This window comes from Pieris napi, chromosome 16, assembly GCF_905475465.1.
Source record: "Pieris napi chromosome 16, ilPieNapi1.2, whole genome shotgun sequence".
NCBI classification, from domain to species: domain Eukaryota; kingdom Metazoa; phylum Arthropoda; class Insecta; order Lepidoptera; family Pieridae; genus Pieris; species Pieris napi.
Genome location: NC_062249.1, coordinates 7,937,024 through 7,949,337, shown reverse-complemented (window position 1 = coordinate 7,949,337; position 12,314 = coordinate 7,937,024). Strand labels below are relative to the sequence as shown.

At 32.7% G+C, this 12,314-nt stretch overlaps 1 protein-coding gene across 17 annotated transcripts in view; it reads left to right on the top strand.

Annotated features, from left to right (window-relative positions):
- The window catches only part of LOC125057207 (probable nuclear hormone receptor HR3), an 85,807-nt gene that overhangs the window by 52,890 nt on the left and 20,603 nt on the right, over positions 1–12,314 (top strand). For 2 of the 17 annotated variants that reach the window (XM_047660745.1, XM_047660732.1), the window contains exon 1: positions 12,050–12,178. The exons of 10 other annotated variants lie outside the window; for them this stretch is intronic. The gene's annotated coding sequence lies outside the window, so the exon portion shown is untranslated. Of the gene's footprint in view, positions 1–12,048; positions 12,267–12,314 lie in introns of those variants that run through there. 5 more of the 17 variants (XM_047660735.1, XM_047660731.1, XM_047660733.1 and 2 more) reach the window with 5 other exon arrangements.

The window sequence follows — 12,314 nt, the reverse complement described above, 5'->3', positions numbered from 1 at the left end:
AGAAGAAAGATTTTTTTTTATAAAACAGAGGGCAAACGATTTGGAAGTATCTAGACGTATCTATACGAGGATAGTTTTAATTATTATCTCATAATATACATATATGTATTATAAAACTGAGCGCTACAAAATTTACAAAAAGGATCATAATGCCTTATTTATTTTCGATTTTTTTTGTTCTCCAATTGCTGTCATACACATACACCTTAAGCTCATATGACAAATACATTTATAACCTTTAACAATAATAATGCAAGTAACGATTATTTACCTCATTTAAATACAAAAGAAAGTATTCAATTACAACGATAACAATTAAGAATTGCTTCAATAAAATTAACAATACAAAAATGATACGTAAAACGTGCCAATGATGAGGTCAATACACTCGTTTGGCAACCATTTGAACCTTGGTATTCGCCAGTCGATAATAGATGACGCTCCTTTGTATTACAACAATTTAATAATTATGTATTGTAAAGTTTATATTCTATAATGATTAATGTTGAAATCATTTTTTTATTAAAATAAGTTGAAATTCAAGCTGTAGTAATGATAATGAATACGCTGTATATTTAATTAAAATTGCTTTAAAAACCTATGAAAAAAACACATTTTAATCAAAATTTACACAAAAAATTGAATCCAAAGGGCAGAAACTATTACTAGAGATGATTTCAAATTACAATTGCAAATAAATCTAAGGTCCTCGACCGTATTAATGACCCTTACTTATCCTATTGTCTAACAGATGGCAGTATTCGTATCTTTACAACAATACGCAATAAATAATTTTGCAAAAATTATGCAACTACTATTGTTTCAAGTTATTACTAGACCTAAATAAATATAGACCTATATAAAATATATATATATATATATATATTCTTACATCAAAATTTAATATGACTTTTATATTATCTATAGCATTTCTATTAAAAAAATATCAAAAGAAATACACACATACATAAAAATACATTTAATTTAATAATATAGTACAAGTTACTTCTATTCAATACGAGATGGCGCTTCAAAAGTCAACAAAGTGCGTTGATCCTTTCACCGGTTATTGGTCCCTGTATTGATCAAGTGTTTGACACAAAAAATGCGAAACGAAAGTGTCAGGTCTAATTTCATGAGATCCATTACACGATTAAATGAGTCAGAATCACTTCCTTATAAGGTGTGAGAAATATAATGATATTTTGTTGCTGACCATAAGGTTAATATGATATAATCAAAGAAAACCCATTTGGAAAAGACATTCATTACATTAATACCGCGGACATTATTGAAGGTCCTGGGTTTATTCCCGATGAAAACGATAATTGTCGGGTTCCCATAGAAAACTCTACACTTGTGACAAAAACTAAATAATACATTTTTGTATGCCGCACCCCGGTATATATTTATGTAAAGCCCGTGTATACATAATTGTCTTGGTAGGATAGGACTTAAATTGGAAGTACTTGTACATATTACAATACATTTTTATTCAAAAGAAATGTTTTGAAGTTTACATTCGTAAGAAGGTTTAATTTACCAAAATACTGTGGCAGGAGCGTATTGTCTCTGGTTGTTTTTTAATATCTCGAATGCTATTATTCGTTCTTATTTAAAATCGTAACGTTTAGTTATTTCTGTATAATCCAAAATTAAGACAAAAACTATTTAACTCGCATCTATTGCTGTTAAAAATATCCCTTATAACAAAATTTCCTTATTATACATATCCATAATTATAGTTTCAATTATTAAAAATGAATATAAATTTTACTTCGCAGGTGCTTTTAATGTTTAATCATTAATTTTACCTCAAACGTTGTTTTCAAAGAATTGTAAGACAATGTCGCAACACGGGGGCAATGACCTCTGACTAATTACAATTAAACGAATCAATCGTTATTTAAATTGTCTATCATATACAAATATTTAGGTCTACTGTAAATTTCCTGTTTTACGTATTCAATATTTATTTGTATTGATGCAACTATTATTTTTTTAATGAATTGTCTCTTCCCTGAGACATTGAAAATTACGATCCACCCTAAATTAAGATTAATAAGTAATTTAAGTCTAAGAAAGTGTCTAATAACACTACTTACAGTCTCTATTAAACACACTTATTCTCTATTCATTCACTTACCACTGTTTAGCACTTGAGACTAACGTGCACTAACACTAACTCACTAATTCCTTTGCTTTGTCCTTCTGAATCTTGTCAATACTATGAAGACAAAATCAGATTTATCATGCGAAATTCACTTTGATAGAACTGTAAAGTTATGATATGGTAAATTGTGTCGATCTTATCCTTACCTTAATATGTGTTAGTAGACTTTTGGCCGAAGTTGAAATCTATACCCATTCTTACTATCAACACATAGAGGTATGTATACTTTGCATAACCGTGTGGGTCTTACCCACTAAAACCATCGGTTATCCCAACGTGACCGCAGCGTGTTTGAGGTCTATCGGGCACGAGGTAGAATAGAATCTATAAGTATAAATAATTTTCCAAGACAAATATACAGTACTTACAATATACTTAACCTACATAAAAATAAAAATTTACAAATAGAAAATTACAATATCTAAAAAGTTTGGTCCTTGTGGCAGTGTACTTTTGATGCAGCATTTTCTCGCTGTATTGCGATATTTATTCGTTGAGCGAAAGCACCAGCTCTGGGGTCACCTGTAGTTCTAGGTGCCAACTTAAATCTTTAGAATACTGTGCTCTTGAACCCAAGGCCCAAGAGTCTCTACTCCAAATTGAATAAAAACAAAAATAAATAAATATAAATGGATGTCTATTAAAGCACATTTAGATTCATCGGCTCAAAGTCAACTTTAGCTTATTTCAGGAATTTCAGGAACTCGACAAATATAATTTAGAAATTTCGGACGTAGGATTCCCATATCTCAACTATATACAAAACAACTTGAAGTGAATGAAAATCGCACGTAAAATATAACTTATATAACTCTTTATATAATATGTATAATAAAAAACATTTACGAAGCAATAAATAAGGGTGGAATGAAAAACAGTTTCAAATTTATTATGAAATATCTTTTTTGAATTTTCGGTTCTTTTAATATGTATATGAATAGGCTAGTTACATCTAATGAACGTATACAACTCAGTTTAACAGCGGTTATAACAAATCTTTGCTTGAAATATGCAAAGCTATGAAATTTTATGTTTAATTTTTATTCATCGGTATTGGGGTCAGGACTTTGAACAAAATAATGTATAGTACAGAAATATATATATAAATAGCTGAAAATTCAAAGCATAAGTGGACTGGTTCTTTTCTGTTTGTATGAAATCTTTAGTAGTTACATAAAAATGTAGGAACATGGTGCAGCTCCTTACAAACGTTGTGTAAAAAAAAACCATGGCGATTAAAGAGAGTGGCGGAGAGTTAATAGCCAGTTCTTCTCTTCCGTTCTACGCCCTTGATTTGAGAACTGGCACTAAATGTAAAGTATAAGCATTTTATGTACATTTCTTTTTTTTTATGTTCATGTACACTTACATTGTGTTACCTATATGATTAAATGATATTTTACTTTGACTTTGAAATGATCTAAATTGAATTAAATTCTTGGTAATTATACAAAATGGGTGTCTTATCTATCATAATTAATTGATGGGGAGCCACAAATTTTATAATAATTGTCTAATCAGAATATTATGTAGAAAATATCGTGGTACTTAGTCCCTTTGAGTATCATTTGCGCAGTCGGTACATTGATTAATAATAGACAATGAAAATACTTCGCAGTGTTATCTAAAAGCCTTGTCTGGTATACGTCACGTGTATCGTCCGTCTCTGTCACACGCATGTAATATACGATAATTGCATCTCGTTCTTACTATAAATAAAACGCCGGCCGGCGATCAGGTCGGTGACCTCCCAAATTTCTTGAGGTCGACGAACGACCGCGCAAGTTGAATGTACCAACTGTTATAGGTATTATTATGCGATTCTAGTTTTTTTCCTATATATTCCACGATTTTCTTAATGTAGATTTTTTTAAAATGTAAATTAACAATGATTTTTTCGTATTAACAAAAACGTTCAACACATACATAAATTTTGTGTCTAAATTATGTTGCAATACAAATAAATATAGTTTAAAAAAACTATAAAACACGCTTTTAAAGCACATCAAACTAAAAAGTGAAAAATAATTCCTAATTTAGGCTGAAAATGGTAATGAACAAAAAATACTGGTATTATTGTGAAAAAGCGTGGGGCGCATACATACATACATACATAGCTAAATGCATTTCAATACACTAATATAGATTATCACTGTAACTTTTATTATAAATTAATCAAATAATTATAACAAACGTCTCTTTGGTAATAAATTAAGCTAATATCATATATTTTCTGAGTCTGTACGTCCATAAATATTGGTGTTCTTTATAAGTAGATTAAGGTCATGTACAGGTTAATTGGTCCAAACATGACATTCAAAGACATTTTAGGTTAAGTTCAGGAGACGGTATTATTGCATTCATATTGGCTGGATTTTGATGAAATTTCGTAACGTTCTGAATAAGTTTAGTTCTGAAAATAATTTATTTTAGGTTTAAGAACTGAATCTTTAACAAAACACTATTTTAATACTGATTACACTTTTTGAAATAGATTTCAATCTCACAATACATTACATAAAACGTTTAAGTATGTAGAGGCGTTATACTAATGGAGAAAGAGCGTACCAATTCTTCAAAAGCCACCATCGCACACGTGAGCCCTCTGGCATTGAGGGTCATGGCCTGTATCATCAGAACAGCGTCCTGCCCGATTGTCCCCTGTTCTTTAAAAAAAATAAAGAGGATAGATTTGTAATTTATGTTTGTGCAAACTCAACGACATGACTGGATGGATTCAATAAAATTAAATCTAATATATGGTTAATTTGAGTTTGTCTATGTTTGCACAATATAAAACAAATTCAAAACCGCGATAAAAAGACTTACTTATTCCTAATATTTATTGATTTTTCCAATCTTTGCCTATATCAAATAGGTAATTTATATAGGAACAAATTAATAGTTCATAAAGTTTTATAATCTTAGTCTAAATCCTAGTTACACCATAAGGTCTTTGACGTCACCAGGGTGAGTGAAACGAAAAATTCAGCATCACCGGGTCAATCACCGAGTAACCGTTGAGTGTTTTGATAATTTATAAGGAAATGCGAAAACGCGTGGCCTGTGAAACATGTGTTTCTTTGGTAATATCATCAGAACTTTAATATCGACAATAGCTCAATGGCTTTGAATGGCATTTGACAGAGGATTCCCTTTTTTTAGAATACGGGGCAAAGTGGTAGCTAGACTCATCTGATGTTAACTGATACCTCACATTGAAAGAAGGCTTGCAAGTGCGTTGCTGGCCTTTTTCATATAGAATATGGAGCAAACGTGCAGGAGGCTCATCTAATGTTAACTGATACCTGACGTTGCCAGAGGGCTCGCGAGTGCGTTGCTGGCCTTTTTCATATAGAACATGGGGCAAACGTGCACGAGGTTCACCTAATGTTATATGATAGCCATGATAGCCCCACATAGCCAGAAGGCTTGCCAGTGCGTTACCGACCTTTTTTATATAAAACAGGGGGCAAACGGACTGGAGGCTTACCTGATGTTAAGTGACACATGCCCATGGACACTTTTAATGCCAGAGGGGTCGCGAGTGCGTTGCCGGCCTTTTTAATATAAAACAGGGGGCAAACGGACTGGAGGCTTACCTGATATTAAGTGACACATGCCCTTGGACACTTTTAGTGCTAGAAGGGTCGCGAGTTCGTTGCCGGCCTTTTTAATATAAAACAGGGGGCAAACGGACTGGAGGCTTACCTGATGTTAAGTGATACATGCCCATAGACACTTTTAATGCCAGAGGGCTCGCAAATGCGTTGCCGGCCTTTAAAGATCACGTCTTATATCTTACCCTAGACGTCTATGCAATTTTTGTTAGTGTCGTTAGCAATTGAGTGGTATTTTAGCGAGTGAATAAATTGGTATAGGTGACGTTTGGCACGGAAGAGCTATAGGTCAGTTACTCAGACATGGGGCAATGAACTAAAGTCGTTGAACCAAGTTTTGGCAAAACATTGACTCCACTAGGATTTGTATGATGAAATTTTAATACAATCCAAATTATAATTATTCGAAAAAGTAAGTGAAAAACAGTTTTGTCATTGTCGTTTTTACATAGTCCGTTTGATTTGTTGCATTACATTAAAAAAACAACCTTCAAATTATTTTATATTTACCCTATACATCAGCATATGTATTTATTTTAAAATTGAAAAAAAACACAAGATTTGCCTCTGATGAATTAAAATGTCTCCAATACTATACCTTGCAACACACCAAAAGTGACAGTCAACATTTAAGGCAAAGGTCACTAACCGAAAAGAATTCTCAGTATTTTCAAATATCGAATTTGAGTATGATTTAACAATTTCCACATGTGACGTGTCAAAAACCACGCATTTGACACATTATCAAAGTTTATTGGGGTCATTGACCTTCGAAAGTTGAATGCGCCAAAATTTTACTGTTCATTATTTTGGCATGCAATTGTTTAGACTTTCTTTTAAAGACAAAAGTAAGGTATATTAATTTAAAGGTTATGGTTAAATCTCTTCTGACCTCGAAATTTGTTTATACTAATTTTTAACCTAAGGAATGTAAATTCTATAACGATTTACACTTTTTAAAACGTAAAAAAATTAAGTTATCTCGAAATAATAATATTAACGTTAAAGTTATGGTTAAATCTATAGTTAATAATTTAAGTAATGTTTATCTTATCTCTTACGCATATGTCTTGATTGCATTTTATTAATTAAATACGCATTAAACTATAACAACCAAACTCATAACTATATGTAAATTGACATATAGAATGATTTTACAAACTATGACGACAGATTAAAAATACAATTGATCTCATTGGCGAATCATAATTATGACGTCACGAGGTTCGAATTTCGAACCCGCTACAAGGCCATTAGGTGTGACGCGTACTCGAAATATTTTTAAAGTTCGTTGACTTTTTGTATTTTTAAACGCAAATAGGTATAGTTATATGTACGAAAATAAAACTGACTCAAAATATACATTATATTTAGTCACTGGTCGATCTGACAGTATGGACCGCGGTAAAACTCTATGGTTTAAGCGTCAGAAAAGAGACTGCGCGATCTTTGACCGTATGTCAAAGTCAAATACAGAGTCAGACTTAACCCTAAGTTCTGAATCTTACCCTAAGTTAGGTCTGAGTTCTTCATACTTGATAGGCATTAGAAGGCCAGATTACGACGCTTTATGTTTAAAGAAAATTTAATAAATTTATATTTTATAGAACAGGAGGCAAACGGGCAGGAGGCTCACCTCATGTGATACAGCCGCCCATGGACACGCAATGCCAGAGGGCTCGCGAGTTTGTTGGTGGCCTTTTAAGAATTAGGAAATACTAGGAACGTTTGTGAACGTTCCTGATGACGAATGTCTTGACGGACTGTTCGAAACTGGGGTTCCGAATGTTTGAGGAGTTATCAAAACAGAATAATATAAATGTGTTTTGGCACGTCAGAGGAAATAATTGTAAAATATTTAAATTGGTTTGTTATAAAATAGAGCGAAATAATCATGTAGCTTATTAAATAAACTAAAAAAAGGTCATAATAAAATTTTAATATTTCGATCACTGTAACAATAGCGTTTCAATTTTAAATCTATGTATCTAAAATGTATAAAACCTTCTTACAAAATCAACGATGACTCTATACTCTGTGGAAAATTCAATGGATTTAATTGCGGGGGTCAAAATTCGGCCTCAAGGACATTTGCCTCTGGGGGTGAACGAATGAGGGTTTGATGAATTGGTAGTCACTTGAAAGTACCTCATTTGCTATCTCGAACAATTTATGTACATTGTAAGGGATTTTTCCGTGTTCTAGCCATTCTAGCAAAGTCCGTGTGTCTGAAAATATTTTTTTTTGTCTTAGTTCCTTTTTACTCTAAATATTATTAAAAATCTACGCCTCGTACTCATTACCACTCGAATTGCGGGTATTGAAACCGGTTATAACTCGCGGTCCCCATCTCCTACTGATTCGAGCATTAAATTTATCAAAAGCATAATAAAATTGCGAAATTTTTGACATTCCTTCTTAAGGTCTTTTTGTTCCAAAAATCCATAAAAAAAATTACGGTACAGTAATAAAATTTGTCTGTAATTAAAAGTCCGCCATTTCAAAACATCTTGTCATGTCAAACCCCCAACACACCTACATAACAAGACAATAATTAGTCACCTGCGCGCGCGACGTGTGTGTGAGTTGTGTATGTTTGCGTGCGGTTAGCGAACCCGAAGCGCAGTGGGCCAGGCGTTGACCCACCACGTGGGCTCAGCTTATCGCCTTCCCGGTACTTGTTTCATAACTCCCGCGCTTTTGCGTTGTTTTTTTTCTAAATGGCCAGATAGTCTTGGCGAATTAAAAAAAGAACGAACGTATTTTGTTTTTTATTTCCGTAGAAAATCTACGAAAAGAGGTTCGTTTTTTTAAACAAAATTGTACTAAGATATTCAGTCAGTTTCTTTTTGCAATAGAGAGGTTTCTATAATTTATATTAGAAACTTCTTAAGGAAAACTAGCTTTTTTTAAATGCCGTTTCTGAGGTCATCTCAATTTCTTTCATATAACTTGCTCCTCGAAAACTGTCATTATTAAAGACCAAATGAAACTAGAGCACTATCAAAACTATCTTTAATCTCGCCTAAAGTTTATCTATCGGCTGACCCAAGATCTTCTTCTACTGGTTTAGATTAAATATGTAATTAATGTAAATAAAGTTCTTAAGTGCCACTAGATGGCATTTAAATATATAAATTATCCTTCAACGCTTAGCAACAGCTTATCTACACCTATATATACACAGCTAAGCCAACAAAATTTGGCGAAATACTACGCATTAAAAAAAAATTAAATTGATCTGGTAGGCTTTTTTATTAATTCTTTAACATTTATATTTTAGACAAACTGAAGAATATAGTACCGTTTTATTTCTGTTCTAGTGACAATGCATAAAATACCACAAATCCTTTCATTACATATTATGATAATGAGTCACTATGTCAAAATCTTATAATTTATTCATATATTAACGTATAATTGTTTAAAGTAAAAACAAAAGACGTTCGATTTCCATACGTCATATTTAAAAATCCCGCGAAACGTCAAAATGACGGAAACGTCATATAAATCTATCGATAAAGTTATCTTAGTGTGGAGCATTGAACCCCGAAACAGTTCATTGCTCGCCTAGTAAGTGCTTAACACCAGTGTATGATGTGCGATTGATTGCGATCCGGTACTTTCCACTCATGACTCACAATCATTCCCTTTACTTTTCGGCCACCCTTAAGAGAAAGGTGTTACACAAACTACTAGACAAATTTAAATATCGAATTACTGATTAAGGCGAATATAAGTAGTATATTATTCTAATGAGTCGCATATATATTTAATAGGAATATACATATTAGAATTTAGAATGTTTCTTTTTATTATTTTAGTACCATGAATTTCAAATATAGTGAACGTTTTATGAATAAATTCAAAAAATAATTCGTGGTCAACCTGAAAAAGTGTTTTTTTATCGAATTTTGATTCGATTTTCTAAATGAAATTGGTATAACTCTGTTTTTAATTGTTATAGCTTGTAATAGATAGACATCCGAAATACATTTCTGAATGCTCCTTAAAAGTTGATTGTTAGTGCTTGTCACACACATATGTAATAAAAAATACAGGAAGTAAATTTTAAAATAACAATAAAACTAATGCAAAAATGGGTTTGATTAGGTCGAAACCAAGCCAAGTCGATACTGGTGGTAAAGACTATAGTCTTACATTCATTATAACCCTAAAAATTATGTTGTAAATTAACAAAAAAGGTTGTAATTATCGTTACACGATATTTGCACAGTTGCAGTTTCGGCTTTCGACTAACTGTAAATAGGGGCATCCGAAGTTCATACATAGGTTCATAGTTCGATGGACGCAGTTCGCCTCATTCGAATTTGAATTTCGAATGTTCTCAATTTAAACATCCGAATTGGTTCCTCGAATGTTTTTTGAAGTTTTCGGCGACTGTTTGTTCAAAATTTGAAATCAGAACGCCCTTAAACTGTCAAAACAATGCTATCCATTTAGACCGAAATAGCCTCTGTTATGTTCTCGGCACCCATTATTTGATTAATCAAAAAATATTCTAATAAAAATCAAAAAGATATAAAAATTATTTTTTAAGCTTTAGTCAATTTGCAAATAGTCAAGCTGCAAAATGAACAGGTAACTTGCATGTGATAAGATTAATGAATAAAGAATTCAGGTTTTTATTAATTATATCGTTATCAATTGTTATCAATGTCATTGCACTTGTGATAGTGTTTTCGTGGTTTATGTAGTAAAAACGTCTCGTTTTCTGCTAGACGATCATCAAACATTATTTCTATTATTATTTTATATACGAGGTGATGCTTTTTACTTTATGCTTTATAATGACACAAATTAAAATAGCCGCTAAAGAGAGTTAAAATTCTATCATAAACTAATGTCATAATGAGCACGTGATGACAAAATCAATAGTTCGTTGAACGAAGGGTGTGACGTCACGGCAAGGTCGCCAATGCGGTGGAGCGGAATGGGGAAATTTTTGATGTACTCCTACTTACCACGATCCCGTTTTGTAAATTTCAAAGATCTGTCTTGGCCATGCTCTGATTCGAATTTGGAATGTTCTAAATTTAAAGTTAAGTTATATTTGCCGAATATTGTTCTAATTACTGTTCTAGAATAACGCATGTATTTAAAATATTTAAAATACCAATTGTGAGTTTTTAAATTTTTGGAATTTTAAGGTTGTAGGGATAGAATTTTCTTGAAAAGAGTCTTGAGTCTCTCTTCAAATTAGTAATATACATAATAAAATTAGATTTTTTGGTTTCACACAACTAATAGTCCTATAAAGAATTATCTATATATGTCATTAATAACAGTAAATTTGAGTTATTAGCGGCTTGAACAAGATTTAATATGCGTATTAATTTTTTTAACAACTCTCCTACACTGTCGACCTTTTTGGCTTGCTTTATGAACTAAATGGTTTCTTTGACCCACGTCTAGGTCAGACAAAGTAGGTGACGAACGTGGTCGACTGATTTTGATACAATATCTACTGTGCTACATACTAGTTACGTAATATAGATTTGGTTTAGTTCTTTTAATTTTGCTCTTAACCTCAAATGGGATTAATATAATTTTAATACCATAAATAATTTGCACTAAAATTTAAGTTATTATACTGATTGGTAAATTTAGTCATGAAAATATAAAACGAAATTTTCCATTACTCAATACTTTGAAACAACCTGACAAATCATAATAATACCAGCCGTCGAAAATAATATGAAAACCGCTCTGTCATTACATGTAAACCGAGGTCGTTGACCTTATGACAATCGAATATTGACACCTAGCCGAAGCGTAAAAAAGTCGGTTAAGATTTTCAAAAATCGAATTGCCAAAAATGCAGCCGGCCCAAGCATCCGCTGATTCCACATTCAAACTAGAGTTCAACAGCATTTCACCGAAATCTACTTTGTTTGGGTCCCGGGTTCAACGACACGCTGTGACGCCGGCGCGACTGTGTGCGCGCGCCGCTACGTCCGTACACGCTTCACGCACACATCGATAACTCCCGTAGCACTCATGCTGGGCAAATTTGTCACTTAATTACTTTATTGTAAACATTTTCCTAGCCCTAATCACGGCAATGTGAGGCTCAATTAAGACCCTTTATAACCTCCAAGGTCCCCACGCTTAACGGTCAAAATTGAAGGCGAAAATTCGCCTATTCGCCGCGCGGTGATTGAACTATCACTATGAGCTAAGTTGATTATTCGGTCCGAATGAAAAAATATATAATTTTTGTTAGCCGGGCCTGAAGATTCGTCAATGCGTCAGTCACGATCGAGCCGCCCTGGCGTCGACATCTTAAGCAGTCGTGGTCGCGTAGCCGAGTTGTGAACAACCTATAGTACAAAATAACGTACAAATATTTTTTTTTATAGCAGTGAGTTGGTGAACAAATCTTTTGTTTTTGTGACAGTGCCTTAAGTGCAGTGAAATGGATTTTAATGGAACGGTCTTTTAAATTTACTGTAAAGATTAACAGAATTTAAAATATCTGACCAAGAACAACCAGAGCA